At 46.4% G+C, this 13,253-nt stretch overlaps 1 protein-coding gene and 1 long non-coding RNA gene across 3 annotated transcripts in view; both read left to right on the top strand.

Annotated features, from left to right (window-relative positions):
* ZBTB46 (zinc finger and BTB domain containing 46) overlaps positions 1-13,253 on the top strand; it is a 63,232-nt gene that overhangs the window by 38,722 nt on the left and 11,257 nt on the right. The gene's annotated exons all lie outside the window — the stretch shown is intronic.
* LOC132532786 (uncharacterized) lies at positions 6,345-12,526 on the top strand. Its single transcript, XR_009544711.1, has 3 exons — positions 6,345-6,467; positions 9,085-9,127; positions 9,210-12,526. It is a non-coding gene; the product is annotated as an uncharacterized LOC132532786 (long non-coding RNA).

The following is a 13,253-nucleotide window of genomic DNA, read 5'->3' as shown; positions in this document are numbered from 1 at the left end:
GAGCAGCTCCATTCTGGAGTTTGGCATTTGCCTCCTGCTGGGGGCCACCAGGACTGGGTCTTCCTGGAGGGCTGCTGTTTGGTTGGCATTTATTCAGTCTGGCTCGACTCTCACCTTGGGTGTGGGTGCACCCCTGCACCCTGGCATGGAGGTGCTGAATGTGGGGCTCAGGGTCTGGGGGATGACAGTGGGCACATCTACTTCATGAGTCTCCCCAGAAAAGTGGTGGAAGACTCCTTCAGCTGTGATGCTCTGGGTCAGGGGAGTGAATCTTGGTTTTGACTTTCACTCTTAAAGTATTTTCACAGCTTTTGTTTCATAGGCTTAATTAAAAGATCCTTTTTGTTGTTGTTGTTTTTGTTTTCCTGTTGAAGTAATGCAAACTGTTCTGGCTAATAAAAATGAAAAGTAGACAATGGAATTGATGTTCTCTTTATTTACTTGTGTTTGAGAGCTGGTGCCCCAGTCCTGGGGACAGGAAGCCTTGGCAGGGAAGGCAGAAATTCTCAGAGGCACTGGTGAACTATTTGATGTGATTTAAAAGCCTATTTAGAAAAGAGGGACGTGGGTGCCATGTGTACAGTTGTGAGTGTAACATGGAACAGCACTTCCCTGCCCCGTCTAAGGCCTGGCTTATCAAAGGTGCTGTGAGAGTGCAATAGAATTGTAAGGTGTCAGGATGGTGATTTGGGGGCATCTGAGCCCCTGGAATTTACAAATGGGACATCCACCCAGGGCATGTGAGGGGTAGGTTTTGTGGGTGATGTGGAGGGAAGCATCAAGTTGCTATGGGAAGTGAGGTGCTGTGCGTAGAGGTTGGAGTCCCCACCTCTGCTGTACATTCTTCCTTTCACCACATTCCAACTCTTTCTGGAAGCTCCAAATTCATGTGTGGCAGGGACCCTCCTAGTCACCCCGCAGATGTGGCTAGCTCTTTGCCATCAAATGTGACTGGAACTTGGGGATGAGTGGATGGCAGTGTCTCCTCTCTGTGCGGCTCTGGGGTGGGCCCGTCCGAGAGGCTGTCAGTGTATCTGTGCTGGGCACGGAACTGTGGGCCTCAGCTGAATCAACAGTGCCAGCTTCACCCACACTCAGTCAGGCAGTGAGCCCTGAGGTGCCCTTTGTCTAGGAGAAGTGACTCTCCACCCCGTGATTCCGGGCTTCCCATCACACCTGGCAGGGCCCTGGGCACCTCCCCTGCCCCATGCCATTGGCCATCACAGCAGGGCCCTGTGGGTGTGCTTCTCAGCTCCTTCTCTTGTGCTGTGTCCTGAACACATGCTGGTGAGGAGTCAGGTGGCCACCTGCCCCTACCTGATGGCAGCCCTGAAACATGATGCACTAAGCACCCCTCATCTTTCTTCACAAGTCAGAGGAGGTGAGAGCAGGCACGTCAGACCTCACCTGTTCTATTTCTAGCGCTTCTGTGCCTGAGCCCAACAGAAGTCAGTCAGTGGGGCTCAGTGTCCTGTGGTCTCTCCTATGCTTCAACGTCCTTGCTTTTTCTTTCATTGCCACCAGGGCTATCACTGAGGCCCAGTGCCTGCACAGTACCACCGTTGCCAGTGGCCATCTTTTTTAATATATTTATTTATTTATTTTCCCTTTTGTTGCCCTTGTTTTTTATTGTTGTTGTAGTTATTGTTGTTATTGATGTTGTTGTTGTTAGATAGAACAGAGAGAAATGGAGAGAGGACGGGAAGACAGGGGGAGAGAAAGATAGACACCTACAGACCTACTTCACCGTCTGTGAAGCGACTCCCCTGCAGGTGGGGAGCCGGGGGCTCGAACTGGGATCCTTACGCTGGTCCCTGCGCTTTGAGTCATGTGCGCTTAACTGTCTGTGCTACCACCTGACTCCCATCTTTGTTTTTGTATAGGGTGTGAGAGAGAAGGGGAGACAGCTGCAGTCCTGCTCGGGAAGCTTCCCCCCCCCTGCAGATGGGGGCTGGGGACTTGAACCTGGGTCCTCTCACACGATAGCAGGTGCACCACCTACCCAGCCTCTGAACTTCCTTGCTTTTAATATGTGAAATCCCCCACATTTATCTTATGGGGGGACTGAGAAGCTGGCAGGATCTTTGCCTTCTAGGGCCTGTGTGCTGGGTGGCCTAGTTGTGTAATCATGTGGCTTGCCTCCCACCCCACATGAGTTGCCTTCAGAACTGCCTATTTCTGGGCAGCTTTTTAAAAAATATTTTTTAACTTCATGTAATTTGTAGGACAGAGAGAAATGGAAGGGAAAGGGGGTTAGAGAGGGAGAATGAGAGACAGAGATACCTACAGCCATATTCTACCACCCATAAAGCTTTTGCCCTGAAGGTAGAGAGCGGGACTTGAACCTGTGTCCTTACACATGGTAATGTGTGCACTTAATTAGATGCACCACCATTTCCTCCCCTCCAAATTTGGTGGTCTGCTGCGCAGTGGTGCACTGGGTTAAGCACACATAGTAAAAAATTTGGTGGTCTTGTCACCTGTCATGGGGCAGGCATCCTCTCCTTGCGGACAGCCACTGAGCGATTAGGGCAGCTGGGCTGTGTCCTCATAGGCGCCTGCTCCCAGTCTTTGCCACCTGCACTCAGCTGTGCTGAGTGGTGCTGAGACTGAGAGCTCATGGTCTGGTGCTTCCTGCTTATTCACACTGGGGCAGGGCCACCCGTGGAAGAGCCACATGTAGTCTGTAGGTCTCAGGAGGACCAGTGACAGCATCAGGGCCACAGCACAGGACTCAGCTCCCGCCTGGCTGTTTTGGCTGCTGGGAGCATCAGGGTGGGCCTGGGGACTAGAGGGCACATATTCTCGCCTCATCTGAGGCAGTGAGTGTGCGTCCCAGGTCCTCTGGGTGGTGGTTGTCATGTGCGGCTTGAGACTGTCGACTTGGTGAGCAGGGTTCTCAATACACCTTTGAAAAAGGAAACAGCAGCCTCAAATGGGGTGCTATCATGCTCCTCCCTGCCTCTGGCTGTGGATGAGACACCCCAACTTAGAGAGCAGGACACCTCTCAGCTCAAGTGGGTTCTGAGCACAGAATAATCTAGGTATGGGTATCTGGCTTCTGTTGGGGTGAGGGACTGCCTTACTATCCACTGTGGACTGGATCTGCTTTTTGGCTGGAGGCCAAGCCTTCCCTTCTTGCAATATTGGGGTGCTTGTGGGACCCACATTCCCAGCAGACATGGCTCATATTTCGAAAGTGAGGGGAAAGGTGTGATGTTTGAGGGTGCAGCTTTACAGTGTGAGGTTCCCAAACCCTGTCCCAATTCTGCCTGGTCCCTGGGAGAGGAGTCCCATGGTTGTAAAAATGTTCTTTTTTCTTTTTTAAAATATTTAATTTATTTTACTTTTGAAAGAGATGCAGAGAGAGAGAGAGAGAGAGAAACACCAGAGCACTGCTCAGCTCTGGTTTATGGTAGTGTGAGGGATTGAACCTGGGACTTTGGAGCCTCAGGCATGAGAGTCTGTTTGCATGACCATTATGCTATCTCCTCCACCCATAAATGTTCTTTTTTTACAAGAGAAATCAGTTCAAGTTGCAGGTTCCCACCCCAGTTAGGAGAAACATTAACTGTGCAGGTAGTGTATAAGCATTAATGAGCAAGCAGCTAGTACTCAGGTCCTTTCTGGGTGGTTCTGGAACCTTCTAGGAAAACTGAAATTCCTAATTTTCCTAGTCCTGTTAGCATTGACATCTTAAATTCTGCAGCTGGTTTCATTACTGGGTCATTGTCTTTTACTGCTCCCTCTGTAAGACAACTTTCTTTCTTAAATCTGTTTACCTTGATCCTCTTTTACTGTTACCTTTCCAGAAGTAGATTTGTGTACTACCTCTTAACAGTCATTGTTGGGGCCAGGTGGTGGAGCACCTGGTTAAGCACACATATTACAGTGCACAAGGACTCAGGTTCAAGTCCCAGGTCCCCACCTACAGGGGGAGAGCTTCACAAGTGGTGAAGCAGTGCTACAGACATTTCTCTGTCTCTCTCCCTCTCTACCTCCCCCTCCCTTCTCAATTTCTCTCTATCTCTATCCAATAATAAAAATAAATAATATAAAAAAGTCACTGTTGACTGAATACAAAGGATTAAAAGCACAATTTGTGCTTTAAAACATGCCTATGTTGATGAGCTGTATTTTGTATGTCTGGAGATTCATATATGTGTTACTTTCCTGTGCTCAAGAAATATCTAAGGAGGGACCAGGAGGCCACTTACGTGGTAGAGCACAAGGACCCAGGATCCCGCCCCCAGCACTTGGGAGCACCTGTACCAGGGGAGGCTTCATGGGTGGTGGAGCAGTGCTATGATGTCTCTCCATTCTCTCTCTCTGTTCTTTGTCTGAAGTTAAAAGAGGGGAAAAAAACAACAGTCCACTAAGAGTGGTGACACTGTGCAGAAGAAAAGGAAGGAAGGAAGGAAGGAAGGAAGGAAGGAAGGAAGGAAGGAAGGAAGGAAGGAAGGAAGGGAGAAAAAGGCCATAAAAACGTGGATTTTGGGGAGTCGGGCGGTAGCGCAGTGGGTTAAGCGCACGTGGTACGAAACACAGGGACCAGCATAAGGATCCTGGTTCGAGCCCCCGGCTCCCCACCTGCAGGGGAGGTCACTTCACAGGTGGTGAAGCAGGTCTGCAGGTGTTTGTCTTTCTCCCCCACTCTCTGTCTTCCCCTCCTCTCTCCATTTCTCTCTGTCCTAACAACGACAATATCAATAACAATAACTACAACAACAATAAAAACAAGGGCTACAAAAGGGAAAATAAAAAAATAAAAATAAAAACGTGGATTTTGGACCTGCAAGATTACTCACCCTGGAGGGTGCTTGCTTCTCACCAGGCCCAGGTGCCAACCCGTCTCCCTCTCTCCCTCCATCTGAGAAAGTCAACCCGAGGTAGTGAAGCAAAAAACAAACAAAAAGCAAGGATTTCAGGACATAAAGATGAAGCTACCTGCTTGTGCACAGAAGGCCTGCACCCCAGCTGGGCTGTGGGGTCACCCCAGTGTCCTAAATGACCCATTAGTCATACAGCCCTGCACTCCTTTCCATGTGTCTCTCACTGTATGTGTCATAGTCCATGCTTTCGCTAAGCATTCTGGACGGGCTGTCTCTCCCTGGAGGCTCTGCATGGGCATGCAGATTGTGGCCTAAAGAACATTTCCTTCAAGCCCCCAATCCCCACCTGCAGCCAGGAAGCTTCACAAGTGGTGAAGCCGTGCTGTAGGCATCTTTCTTTTTCCCTCTCTAATTCATCCTCCTCTCTCAATTTCTCTCTGTCCTATCAAATAATAAAAAGAAAAAGAAAAAAAATTGGCCACCAGGAACATTATTCATTGTATAGGCACTGAGCTCCAGTGATAACCCTGGTAGAGAAAAAAAGATTTCCTTACTGTGGTTCAAAAATGAGCCAAGTGCCTGGGGAAACAACCCCACTGTAGAATGTCTTGCGTGCCCGAGGTAAGATCCTGGTTCCATCCCTAGCACCACACGGACTAGAGTGATGGATGCTCTGATTATCTCTGTGTGTCTTATGTGAAATGTTCTCTCATATAATAGAGCAACATATTAAATACATTAAGACAGACAGGAAGGAAGGGAGGGAGGGAAGGAGGAAGGGGCAACTGAGTGGCTGGAGAAACTGCTCAAGTTAGTGGAGCATAGGCTTTGCGTGCTTGAGGCTCCTGGTTCAAGCCCCGACACCACATGTAGAGTAGTGCTCAGGTTTCTCTCTTAGGTGAATCTCTCTCCTTTCATTTCCTATGAAACCAATAAAGTAAATATTTGGCCAGGGCTATATTCCTCTGCTCCCAGTAACCTTGTTTCTTTTTTTCCTTTTTCTTATACAGAGTGAAAAAAGGTGGGGGGGCGGGGGAGAGAGAGACAGACCTGCAGCACTGCTTCATCACGCATAAAGCTTCCCTCCTGCAGGTGGGGACCTGGGGCTTGAACCTGGGTCCTTGCACATGGTAACTTATGCTCTCAACTGTCCGAAGCCTGACCCCAAAACAAAACTTTTGATAGAAAATTACTTATTAAAAAAAAAATAAAGAATCAGTGGCCATTGCATGATGACAGATTGCACCAGACTCTGCAATTGACTTCTTGTGCTCAGGCTTCTGATGGCCGTGTGACCATTACTCAGGGAAGAGACTCCTCCAGGCTGGGGGTGTCACTTGATTCATGTGCCAGAACCTTCTCTGCTGGGAAAGAGAGACCCCTTCCCCCCACTCCTCAGCATTTGGGGCGATGTGATGGATTACTGGATACACCACCTCCAGAGGACCCACCTGTCTCCTGGCAGTGCCACCCTCCCATGAGGATGGTGAAGAAACACCTTCAGGACTCAGACCCCACTGCCGAGACTCGCTACCTGCGTAAGCAGTCATGAGGGGAGTGGGGGAAACTGCTCACAGCACAGAAATGCCTCCCCTCCACCTGAATGCCATCCAGGATGCACTCTCCTCCACCCAGGTAAGAGATGAGAGGGGTGGCCTGGGAGGTGGTGCAGTCGCTATAGCCCAGGACTTAGAAGCCTGAGGTCCTGGGTTCGAACCCCCCACAGTCCCCCCTCTCACCACACTCTCAATAATAAATAAATATTTAAATAATAATAGTAATAATACTAAAGAGTTATGAGGACCATTATATCTCCACAGCACCACCCAGTGCCCATTTAGACCACAGCCCTAACTGTGTCCTCTCCTCTCAGGGGCTGTGGAGACACCCCAGTTGCTGGTTCTAGGCCTCTCCTCCTCACACACCAGGTAGAGGAGAAACTGCCTAAGATCAGCCAAGTCAGCTGCTTCTCACACCAGCACGTCATGTCTAGTTAAAATGGCTTATACATGTATTTATTTATTTATTTACAAGGTTGCTTTATTAAGCAGAGAGAGAGAAGCAGAGATAGAACCAGAGCTTGACTCTGGCATATGCGGTGGTGGATACTGGGGATCAAACTCGGGACCCTGTGTATGCAAGCCCTGTGCTCTGACACTACACCACCTCTCCAGTTGTCACCTATTACTGTCTTCAATATTTTTATTTATTTATTTTGTATACAGAAAGAGAGAAGGGCGGGGTAGATAGCATAATGGTTATGCAAAGAGACTCTCATGCCTGAGGCTTCAAAGTCCCAGATTCAATCCCCTGCACCACCGTAAACTAGAGCTGAACAGTGCTCTGGTTAAAACAAAAAGAAAAAAAAATGATAGGGAAGGAAGAGATAAAGAGGGAGAGAAAGACCAACCTGTAGCACTGTTTTACTGCTTGTGAGGCTTCCCCCTGTAGGTGGGTACAGAATCTGGGTCCTTGTGCGTGGTGACACCTGCGCTTTACCAGGTGTGCTACCACCTGTTGTCACACTTTATGTGTAAAGAGGGATTTGTTAGGAAGTCCAGGAAGATAACACCAGGTAATGTACCACATTTTTTACCTGAATCTTGAAGTGCCCAGGTCCCCAGCACCACTATAAACCAGAGCAAATAAATAAAAATAAACCAGAGCAAAGGTAGAGAGACAGCATAATGGTTCTGCAAAAAGACTTTAATGCCTGAGGCTCTGAAAATTACGGGCCAGGTGGTAGTGCAGCAGGTTAAGTACACATGGCACGAAGCGCAAAGACTGGTGTAAGGATCCTGGTTCGAGCCCCCAGCTCCCCACCTGCAGGGGGGTCACTTCGCAGGCGGTGAAGCAGGTCTGCAGGTGTCTGTCTTTCTCTCCCCCTCTCTGTCTTCCCCTTCTCTCTCTATTTCTCTCTGTCCTATCCAACAATAATGACAGCAATAATAATAATAATAACAACAACAATAAACAACAAGGGCAACAAAAAGGGGAAAAATGGCTTCCAGGAGCAGTGGATTTGTAGTGCAAGCACCAAGCCCCAGTGATAACCCTGGAGGCAAAAAAAAAAAAAATGGATTTATGTATTTTGGATGGAGACAGAAATTGAGAAAGGAGAGATAGAAAGGGAGAGAGAAGATCCAGGCAGTGGTGCACCTGGTTAAATGCACACATTACAGTGCACAAGGACCCAGGTTCAAGCCCCTGGTCCCCACATGCAGGGGGAAAGCTTCATGAGTGGTGTAGCAGGACTACAAATATTCCTCTGTCTCTCTCCCTTTCTATCTCCCTTCTCCCCTCTCAGTTTCTCTCTGTCTCTGTCAAATAATAAGTAAAATAAATAAGAAAGAAAAACTTTAAGAGAGAGAGACACTTGCAGTACTACTACACCCCTTACAAAGCTTTCCACCTATGGGTGGGGACCAGGGGCTTGTGACGTGTGTGTCCTTGTGCATGGTAACATGAGAGCTCTACCAGTTGTGCCACCACCCAGCTCCATAAATGAGGTTTTTTTTTATTATTATTATTCTAGAGCTTGGCAATGTTTTGACCTCCTCCCCCTTTTCTTTCTCTCTTCATAATAAATAAATCTTAATAAAAGATTGAACTGGGGGCTTCAGGCATACAAGTACTGTGCTAACACAGAGCTATCTCCCTAAACATAGGCTTTTATATTTAAAATAAAATATTTTCTGAGGGGACCAGGAGATAGCTCAGCTGGTAGAATGCACACCTTACTTCATGTTCAAGGCCCTGGACTTGACCCCTGACACCACACAGAAGCACCAGGGGCAGCATGAAAGAAAATTGCATGGAAAGTGGAGCAGTGCTTTGATCTCTCTCCCTCTTTCCTCTCCTCTCTAATCACACAGAGAATTGGGCCATGACAGCCACATGGTGGTGCTGCATATATGTGAGGCCCTCAGTTCACTCCCAGCGCCACATTAAGTTTCTAAGGCTTGCCAGCCCCCTCCCCCAAAAGGAAAGGCATATTTGCTTATAAAGCCCGGTGTTAAATTTACCAGAACCTGAAACTAGGGATTGGCCAGTCAGGTCCACTGTTGCTTCTTTCCCTTGAAGGAAAGTGTATGTTAAGAACTGCCTCCCACAAAGTGTGGGCTGTTAAAGAAATGGAACTCCATTCTCACACAACCCTTCCCGGCAGATGGTTGGGTGGGAGGTGCTGGTGCCGTTCATGTGGGTTTCTCATGTCTGTTCATTGAAGATTAATTATAAACTTCCTTTCCAGATGTGTGACAGGCTGTCCCTTGTGGTGGCTGGACAGGGACCTGGTGAGTAGGAGTGGCACCCCTTTTCTGCTCTGAAAGCCTTGATTTGCTATATCCTGGCCTCTGACTTATCTATCTCTCCTAGGTCACCGCCTCATAGGAGCTGGCACCCGGTCTTCAGGGTATCCAGTGTCTGACTGAAGGTCTGAATGGACTCAGCCCCAGAAAGTACCCCAAGTCAATTGAGGATCCCACATGGAAAACACCCCACCGACACACATACCTGGATGTGTACAGTTTTGGAGCCAGTGGCTCAGGTGCACTGGGACCAGTGCTGACCACTCTCCCTTGTCTGGCTCAGTGCTAGGGCCAGGTAGTCTCGGAGTGCTGACAAAGCCATGCAGGGCTGAGGACAGCCACAGGGAGTTGGGCTCGGCATCAGTGTGCGCCTTTAAGGCAGTCATTCCTGGACCCCAGTGAAGGCTTCCACTGCATAGGCCGTGGGCAGGAAGGACAGCTGCAGCTTCAGCTGGCAGCTGTGAGGTTTGGATTCACCAGGATCATAGATGATTCATGGCTTGTGGGGACAGAACAGGAGAGGGGGCCGTGTGGAGAGATGCCACTATCTCTGAGCCTGTACCTTCTGGAAAGTTCTGCGGACAGAAACCCAGCCACAGTGTGTTTGACATGCCATCATATGGTATTGCTCTTCAGGTGTGAAGGGGACAGCTGTCCACAGAATGGCCAGATCAACCTGCTGTGCAGAACGTGTCTTGTGCTTATTCCTATCCAAAATACATCAGTAACAGAAATATCTGAGCGTTCATAGTCCAAGTATTGAGAATGAAAGGCAGAAAGAGAAATTGAAAAAGATACTTACTTTCAGAGAATCAGAAACTACAAAAGGTTGAAGACAACAGATGATGTCTTTGAAGTGCTGAGAAAATGTAGCCAAATTTGAACCTCTGTTTATAGAGAACATCATTATCAGCCAATGGGACTGACAGTTTTTTAATTCTTTATTGGGGGATTAGTGGTTTACAGTTGATAGTAAAATACAGTAGTTTGGGAGTCAGGCAGTGGCACAGCAGGTTAAGCGCAGGTGATGCAAAGTGCAAGGACCGGCATAAGGATTCCGGTTCAAGCCCCTGGGTCCCCACCTGCAAAGGAGTCGCTTCACAGGCGGTAAAGCAGGTCTGCAGGTGTCTATCTTTCTCTCCCCCTCTGTCTTCTCTCTCCATTTCTCTCTGTCCTATCCAACAACAATGACATCAATAACAACAATAACTACAACAATAAAACAACAAGGACAACAAAAGGGAATAAATAAATAAATAAATAAATAAATAAATAAATACAATAGTTTGAACATGCATAACATTTCCACATAACAATACAACCCCCACTAGGTCCTCCTCTGCCATCATGTTCCAGGACCTGAGCGCCCCCACTCCTCCGTCTTTTACTTTGGTGCACCACACCAGTGAACTGACACTGTCACTTGACAAGAAGTACTAGAAATAAGTTCTTCTTGGATGGAGGTACAATCAGAAGAGAGTAACTATGAGGAACAGGAAAGAATCTCAGTTGCTTAGTAGTGTTTATAGTTACACAGATTGCTCTGTATCACGTGACAAGTAAGTGTGACTGCTGCTTGGCCTGACTTGCTCTGTAAAACCACAGTGAATAATGACGAAAGGGGGGAAGTATAGCTCAGACCAAATGAAGATAAAAGATGGAATAATACTTGATTAATTTTACAGAAGGCAAGAAAGGAAGGGTAAAGGACAAATAAATAGACTGGGGACCCACTCATATCAATAATTTAGTTATTACAAATGTACTAAACATTTCAATAAAAATAAAAGATTATCCTACTTTTTTAGTGATGTTGATAGAAGAGATATTTTTTATTTAATTTTTTTTCCCTTTTGTTGCCCTTGTTTTTGTTACTGTTGTTACTGCTATTGTTGTTGGATAGGACAGACAGAACTGGAGAGAGGAGAGGAAGATAGAGAGGAGAGAAAGACAGACACCTGCAGACCTGCTTCACCACCTGTGAAGTGACCCCCCTGCAGGTGGGGAGCTGGGGGCTCGAACCGGTATCCTTACACTGGTCCCTGCACTTTGCGCCATGTACGCTTAATCCGCTGCACCACCACCCAGCTCCCGATAGAAGACATTTTACAGATAAGAACTCAGAATTTTTTAAAAATAAATTTTATTTATTTATTTATTTTTAAGATATTTTTATTTTAATAAGAGTGAGAAAGAGAGATACAGGAAAAAGACTAGAGCACTGGCTGGGGGTTGAACCTGGGACCTCAGAGCCTCAGGCACTAAAGTCTTTTGCATAACCATTATGCTATGTCCCCAGCCCGAACTCAGAAAAAATTTAAGCAAAAAATATTTTTAAATAAAGCAATGAAACCTCAACCTAGAGGAAGTAATATTCTTGGCCTGCTCCTGGAGGCCATTTTTCATTTTTATTTGATTGGACAGAGAGAAATTGAGAGAGGAGGAGGGGGAGATTGAGAGGGAGGGAGACAGAGAGATACCTGCAGACCTGCTTCACAAAATGTGAAGCAATCCTCCTGCAGGTGGGGAGCTGGGGGCTAGAATCCAGGTCCTTGCACACTGTAATGTGTGCACTCAACCAGGTGCACCATCACCTGGCCCTGCTCAGTTTTAAAATCTGTTAAGTAAAACATGATGTCATGGGGCCAGGCAGGGTTGTGCCTGGTTAAGTGCATATATTACAGCACATAAGGGCACAGGTTCAAGCTCCTGGTCCCCACCTACAGGGGAAAAGTTTCACGAGTGGTGAACCAGGGCTGTAGGTGTCTGTCTCTTTCCTTCTCTACCTTCTCCTCCTCTTCTCTCAATTTCTGTCTCTAACCATAAATAAATAAATAAATAAAATAGATAAAAACAACAAGGGCAACAAAAGGGGAAAAATAATAGATACATTTAAAAAATTTTAAAGATGATGTCACCAGTTCACAACTATAATTTGGATTCTTTGCACATTTCCTGAGTAATAGTAGAACCACAGGTGGAATGTCAGTAAGGATAGAAAATTTTTTAGTCATTTATTTATTATGAGAGTGAGAATTAGAGAGGAAAGAGCAGGAGAAAGACCAGTATGCTCAGCTCTAGCAGAAGGAGATGTCAGGGATTGAACCTGCATTCCCTGGGCCATCAGGCTTGCAAGTTGGTGCTCTAACAGACTGAACTATTTCCTCTGCCTAAAGATTGAGAATATTTGAATACATTCTTCAGATGTTAAGTTGTCCCTGAATCTCTAGTCTACCCACCAATCATTGCTCTTCTCTGTCTGCATTCAGTTTGCTGTTTGCTTAGAAGTTTTGCATGTGTTCAACATGTGTTGGTCTCTAACAATGCAACGAATGAATTTGAGCATCAACAGTAAATGAGTGCAGATTATTCTATAATAATACACATGGAATATTTACAAAGTACTTTATAAATGCCAGGGCTATGTCACATGCCTCAACATAAAAAAGCAAAAAACCAACATAGAGTGTGTTCTCTGACTTCTGTGAAATTGAACTAAAAATCAGAAACAAAATACGAGTTAGAATATCCCACTGAAATATGTAGAAATGAAGCAACAAGGGGCCGGGTGGTGGCTCACCTAGTTAAGTGCACACATTACAGTGTGTAAGGACCCAGGTTCAAGCCCTTGGCTCCCCACCTACAGGGGGAAAGTTTCACAAGTGGTGAAGCAGGGCTGCAGATGTCTCTGTCTCTTTCCTTCTCTATCTCTCCCTCCCCTTTCAATTTCTCTCTATTCAATAATAAATAAATAATATATATGTATATTCTTAGAAATAAAGCAACATATTTTCTTAATTTTAAAAAGATTAACTTGTTTATTAGTGAGGAGAGAGAACACCAGAGCATCACTGTGGCACATTATCCAATGTGCCATTTCTTGGGATTCCCTAATTTTTTTATTGATTTACAATATTATACGATTTCAGGAGCAAAATTTTCCATATATGTATATACAGCTCACCACATCCACCACCCCAGTTCCTATGCCATCACACCAAAGAGAAACCCTTAGCTGTCCACCCCAACCTCCCTTTCTTGCTCTGATAACCACCAGAGTCTTCCTGATTCTAAGAGCCAGTTTGGTAGTAGTGGTAGTTATTATTGAAGT

This window comes from Erinaceus europaeus, chromosome 14, assembly GCF_950295315.1.
Source record: "Erinaceus europaeus chromosome 14, mEriEur2.1, whole genome shotgun sequence".
In the NCBI taxonomy this organism is placed as follows: Eukaryota; Metazoa; Chordata; class Mammalia; order Eulipotyphla; family Erinaceidae; genus Erinaceus; species Erinaceus europaeus.
Note: the sequence above shows the minus strand (reverse complement) of the source record. Positions and strands in the feature narration are given on the sequence as shown.